General features: G+C 41.1%; 1 long non-coding RNA gene across 1 annotated transcript; it reads right to left on the reverse strand.

Moving 5' to 3' along the window:
• Positions 1-2,951: 2,951 nt before the first annotated feature.
• Positions 2,952-6,349, reverse strand: LOC121025822 (uncharacterized). The gene is made up of 2 exons (XR_005788155.1): positions 4,311-6,349; positions 2,952-4,092 (listed from the first exon to the last, which is right to left on the reverse strand). It is a non-coding gene; the product is annotated as an uncharacterized LOC121025822 (long non-coding RNA).
• Positions 6,350-6,689: the final 340 nt, after the last annotated feature.

The following is a 6,689-nucleotide window of genomic DNA, read 5'->3' on the forward strand; positions in this document are numbered from 1 at the left end:
TTTTAACTTTTTTTTATTACGTTTCTTTATTTTTGAGAGGCAGAGAGAGACAGAGCATGAGCGGGGGAGAGGCAGAGAGAGAGGGAGGCACAGAATCCGAAGCAGGCTCCGGGCTCCGAGCCGTCAGCCCAGAGCCTGACGCGGGGCTCGAACCCACGAACTGGGAGATCGTGACCTGAGCCGAAGTCGGACACTCAACTGACTGAGCCACCCAGGCGCCCCCAAGTTTTTCTAATTTTTAAAATTTATTTATTTTGAGATAGAGAGCAACAAGCAGGGGGAGGGGCAGAGATAGAGGGAGAGAGAGAGAATCCTACGCAGGCTCCGTGCGGTCAGCATAGAGGCCAGTGTGGGACTTGAACCCACGAACCGTGAGATATGACCCAAGCTGAAATCAAGAGTTGGACGCTTAACCGACCGAGTCACTCCACGGTAAATATCTAGAGGACAGACTTTGGGATCACAATAAGGTAAGCACATCTTCACTTTGCCAGACATTGCCACAATGTTCTCCAAGGCAGATGCATACATCCATGTTCCCCCCAGAGCGCCCAGGGGCTTCCAGCTTTCCTTCTAACGCCCACTTGGCATTATCATGCTTTTGAATGTTTGCCAATTTGATGGCTGTGAGGGCTGCTTTCTTTTGAAGTTAATTCCTATTTCCTTCATTACTAGTAAGGTTAAGTGCCTTTCTTCATATGTCTATAGGTGACTCAGGTTTTTCCTTCTGTAAATCAGCAGCTCATATCCTAGGTACATTTTTCTAATGAATGGTCTTTTTCGCAATGATTGTTAGAGTACTTTATAGCTTCTGGATATTAATCCTGCCTTGTTTATAAGAGCTAAAAATACATTTCACCGGCCTGGGGTTCATTATTTTAAACATCCTCGTGGTATATATTTCACCCATTACAGTTTTTATTTTTAATGAAGTCAAATTCATCAATATTTTTTTATAGGCTCCCCTTTTGTGGTTAAAAAAAATCTTTGCCCACCTTGAGACCATTAAGATATTCTCCAAAACTTTCAGAAGCAAATAATTTTTGCTTTGAACATTCAGGTCTCTAATCCACCTTGAATTGACATTTCTGTATGGTACGGGGTAAAGAATTTTACTTTTCTTCCATCTAAATAGCCAACTCTCCCAGGACTATTTACTCATTTGTTTGTTTATTTATTTATTTTTGAGAAAGAGAGAGAGAGAGTGTGTGTGTGTGTGCACACATGTAGGAGGGGCAGAGGGAGAGAGAAAATCTCAAGCAGGCTGAATGTCCTGCAACCACGAGATCACAACCTGAGCCCAAATCAAGAGTCAGATGCTTAACCGACTGAGCCACCCAGGCACCCCTCCTGGTATTATTTGTTGAGCAATTTTCTATTGATTTGTTGTAGTCAATTTTCTATTGATTTGTAATGTCCCCTGTCAATAAACCAACTTCTCATATATATATGTGAGTTTGCTTCTGGAAGTTCAGTTTTGTTCTATTATGACATTTGTCTATCCCTGTACCAATATCACACTTTTTTTGCAAATTAATTTAATTCAGTTTTTTTTTTGTATTTATAATTTTATTTTTTTTTTGAATATGAAATTTATTGTCAAGTTGGTTTCCACACAACACCCAGTGCTCATCCCAACAGGTGCCCTCCTCCATGCCCATCACCCATCCTCCCCTCCCTCCCACCCCCCATCAACCCTCAGTTTGTTCTCAGTTTTTAAGAGTCTCTTATGGTTTGGCTCCCTCCCTCTCTTTTTTTTTCCCTTCCCCTTCCCCATGACCTTCTGTTAAGTTTCTCAGGATCCACATAAGAGTGAAAACATATGGTATTTGTCTTTCTCTGTATGACTTATTTCACTTAGCATCACACTCTCCAGTTCCATCCATGTTGCTACAAAAGGCCAGATTTCATTCTTTCTCATTGCCACGTAGTACTCCATTGTGTATATAAACCACAATTTCTTTATCCATTCATCAGTTGGTGGACATTTAGGCTCCTTCCATAATTTGGCTATTGTTGAGAGTGCTGCTATAAACATTGGGGTACAAGTGCCCCTATGCATCAGCACTCTTGGATCCCTTGGGTAAATTCCTAACAGTGCTATTGCTGGGTCATAGGGTAGATCTATTTTTAATTTTTTGAGGAACTTCCATACTGTTTTCCAGAGCCACACTTTTTATTAATATGGCTTGACAACAATTCTTGATATCTGACAGAGGTAGTCTCTTCGTGTCATTTTCCTTCTCTAAGAGAATCTTGGCCAGTCTTTGCCTTTTCTCTTTCTGTAAGAATTTTAGGATAAGTTTGCTGAGTCCCATAAAAAGTATCTGTGGGGTTTGATTGGAACTGCACTGATCTACAAGTTAATTTGTGGGATTTTTTCCTTTCCAATTTAGTGATTTGCCTTGCAAGTAAACTCTAATTCAAGTATATATTCGTGAATTACATAAATAGCTAAGAAAATAGAGCTTATGTGCTTCAAAGTAGCTGACATCCTGAGCTCACCAAATTAGAGTCACTTTTTGTCCTTTTATTAAAGTAGAACAGTTCCCATTGTGTTCACAGACTGCTTTTGAGTTAGCGTGACTTTGTTTCTATACTTCAGAAAAGATTTTTTCCTATGAAAGCTTCTACTTTTCCTGCACAGGGCTCCTTCGATTGTGATGGTTCTAAATACGAAGTTTTTCTTCTTATTCTTCAGAATATGTGTTGGTCCTTTCTTTTTGTTCCATGTAGATACTTGTTCAAAGTCATGTTTTTTTTTCTCCTTAGAAGGGTTTAGAGGACATACTATGTGTATGCACACAAACATACACACACACTTGCATATGCAAACACACTTTATCTGTTTTTTTCAATACATAAAGCATTTCTTCCTGATACTGTTTCCCTTGTTCTGTATCTATATTCCTTTCTAACTGTTCTCTTGTAATCATTCTGCCCTTACTTAACCATAGTTCTTTCATCTTTTTTTTTTTTTTTTGAGAGGGAAGGTTTATTAGGAGTCACTAATTTTTTTTTCATCTTTCATTTTGAAGATCTCTGCTTGATAGACAAAGCAGCTTCTTCACCAATTTCCTCTTGTTTTAGAGATAGGCTCATACTCTTGAGTAATTCAGTACTTATTCTGAAAGAACTATCTTCCACCAACTTGATATCACATTCATCTGCATACTAAAGATAGCATGTATCCTCTGTAATGGATTCTCCAGGTGAAATTGATCCACGGCCATCTAAATATTCATTTCTATAATCGTCAAGATCTCTTTTTACTAAATCATCAACAACTTTCAAAGATTCCTCTTGCAATGATTTCTCAAAGGTTCATTTTTCAGATGAATGCCTTCCCTCTATTCTATGACTCTAATCACAGGAACTCGAGGCTTTAAATGGTTTATTTATTTGTGAAAGTCTTGAAGTGTTTACATTTACTTTTGGTCTTCCTTTTTCTTCTTCTTTTTTTTTTTTAATACTTCTTTTCCTTGAACGTTTCCAAAATAGCTTTTAAAAGTCAAAGGGGTTGGTTTAAAAGGAAAGTAACTTTGGTGAACTTCTTGCTTGAATACACTCAAGTGAGAGAAGACATTCTCTAATGGGCTTTCAATTTCCATAGCAGTGGCTACATCGACATCGCTACAAATTTGGGAGAGGAACCACTGCAAGGGGCCATTCTCTAAGTTCTTTCCAATGACCCTGTTCCCTCTCCCTTTGTTCTTTGTTTTAAATTGGTTCATGTCTTTTCTGAGGGCCCAGCTGAAAGGAAGAACCAACCTTATGGCCCAAGCTCAATGGGGGGGAAAGCAAGGAAAATTCTGGAAAAACAACTTAAGACCTGAAACAAAATAAGAGGTGGGAAAAAGAGATAGCAATGCACAATTTGGGATGCCATGTCGGTTTTTAGCATTTGTCTTTTATAACATGTTCTCCTAGGTTCTTACTATTGTAGAGGGGCACGACTCATTTTTATATATTGATCCCATATCCAGAAAACTTGCTGAACTCTGTATTTGTTCTATTAGTGTCTGCATGTACTCTTATAGTATCTGGGCAGACAACCGTGTCATCTGTGAAAATAACAGTATACTTTGAAACCTTATCTTTGGGGCGCCTGGGTGGCGCAGTCAGTTAAGCATCCGACTTCAGCCAGGTCACGATCTCGCGGTCCGTGAGTTCGAGCCCCGCGTCAGGCTCTGGGCTGACGGCTCGGAGCCTGGAGCCTGTTTCCGATTCTGTGTCTCCCTCTCTCTCTGCCCCTCCCCCGTTCATGCTCTGTCTCGCTCTGTCCCAAAAATAAATAAAAATGTTGAAACCTTATCTTTATCTTTTCCCAATGAGCTAGTTAGGATTTCATTTATAATACTGAATAAAAATGGTGATTGAGGGGTTTCTTGTCAGTCTTGTTCCTGACTTCAGAGAGACATATGGACATCTAATATATTGTCATTAAACATAATATTTGCTGTAGAGTTTTAGCAGACAGCCTTCATCAATGAAGGGTCTATTTCTCGTTTGTTAAGTGGCTTTGTTGTTTGTTCTTAATCATACATGCTTGCTGGAGACTCCTGAGTGATTTCTGTACCTACTGAGAGGACAATAAGGCTTTTTTTTTTTCCTTTAATCTGTTTCATAGTTGTGGATATCACACACTATTGCATTTTTGTCAGATAACCTGGTCTATACGATACCAGATTAGAGAGGTTTCCTTAAAGGCTCAATACAAGTTCAATCTTTGTACACATGCCCTATTTGTTGGAAAATAATTTTTGTCTTCCAATCGTTCTATTCTCTCATCTATACATATCCTATGGATCAGGTTTGTTATTCAACTCTTCTATATTCTAAGCAATATTCGTTTGCTTGCCAAAATCCCACCAGTGCCTTCCCTGAACATGTCTCCCACAGGGCATTGCCCAGAGAACTTGCACCACAACAGATACCAAACAAATGGAACTAAACCATTTGGAAGGCTTAGGCATCCATTCGGTGTCTGCCTAGCCTCCCTGGGAATGTTGTTTGAATACCTACAATCAAAATCTTCACTCACAGAGTCATTTGTTCCTTACTGGACACTGAGCAAACCTATTATGAAGCGTAGTATGATGAGCTGGCAAGAAACGTACCCCCTTAATTTTGGTTGGAACTGTTTGCAACTCTGGGAACAAATGGCAGTCTGGGCCTGTTTCTTCTCAGATCGCTGGCACTAAATTTCTACTTACTGTTATCAGTTTCCTAAATAAGTGTAGTTGTATTTAATTACCGCAGAATGTTGTGGGGGGGGGGGGGGGCGTTGAGACTTCTGTTGGCTGCTTTGCTTAGCACTTTAGAGTGAAAAGAATAACAGGTGTGTGTTATGTCAATGTTCCTTCATTCATTTCGAAGCCAATTTTTTATCACAAAAATGTACAACTCATACAGACCACCAGCCCCAATGAACTGCAATAAACACAATTCTAGAGACTTCCAAGCTAGCTCTGTTTTTCCTTCCTATCAACTGTGCACAGGTGGTTTTGTTGAATACTCGACATCTAAAGGGAGGTGACAGGTAGCAGATTATCTGAGAGGCAAAGCCCACTCTCAGTCACTAGATAGGACAGTCCAAACCTGAAAGAAATGAGCCTAATTAGCCTCGGAGAGGGGAAGCTACTTACCCAGGATCACACAACCCACCCACTTTTCTCTTCCATCCCCGTTGAGACCACCACCGTGAATTGCTCAGTCTATTCTAACAGTCTCCAAAATAGTCTCCCTGTCTCCTGCGTGGCTCCTGCTTTAATCCATCATCCACGTCCTTACAGCCCAAGTCGTCTAACTGAAGTATGAACTTACATAAAACCTGCAGGTGCCTCCACACTGTTCCCAGGAAAATTCACTTTTCCATGGACAGGTAGGCCTGGAAGTCTCGGGCCGCTCGCTATCTCTTCGGCTTCAGCTCTTACCACTCTCTCCCTCATTTGCGGGCCTTCGGGTAATGCATTCAGACATACTGTATTCTCATTCTCTTAGGCCTGTTCTTCCCTCGCTCAGGAATGTTCCCTTTACACACCACTGCTTAAACAACTCTCCAATTCTTCCCATCACCTCAGGTTTCATTTCTTAGGGTCATGGAGTTCCGTGACACCCCAGACAAGGCCAGGTTTCTTCATAGCACCCACGACGTTTATAACATAGTTAGTTCACTACCTATTTGGTGAATTTGTGAATCATTTGATTGGGGTGTCTCTTCTTGACTAGAAAGCAAGTCCTAACAGGATCACTAGTGCCAGGGGTGCCTGGGCGGTTCAGTCGGGTTAAGCATCCAACTCTTGATGTGGGCTCAGGTCACGATCTCACAGTTCGTGAGTTCAAGCCCTGCGTCGGACTCTGCACTAACAGCACGGAGCCTGCTTGGGGTTCTTTCTCCCCCCCACCCCCCCCCCCGCCCCTCCCCTGCTCACTCTCTGTCTCTCTTTCTCTCTCTCTCAAAATAAATAAACATTTAAAACATTTCAAAAATTTTTTAAAAGAGGATTGCTGGTGTCATTTTTTTAAATGGATAAAAAGGTAGTAGATCCAGGATTTGACCCAGAGACTCAACCTCTCCCTACTCCCTCCTATTCCCCAGATGCTACCTTCCCACTCCATCCTTCTCCACAGCTCTGTTCCCCAGCACCCCCTACCTTTTGTCCCAGTGGCCTCCTTACAACATGCAT

Source organism: Herpailurus yagouaroundi, unplaced genomic scaffold, assembly GCF_014898765.1.
Source record: "Herpailurus yagouaroundi ecotype Mexico unplaced genomic scaffold, PumYag 67702, whole genome shotgun sequence".
NCBI classification, from domain to species: domain Eukaryota; kingdom Metazoa; phylum Chordata; class Mammalia; order Carnivora; family Felidae; genus Herpailurus; species Herpailurus yagouaroundi.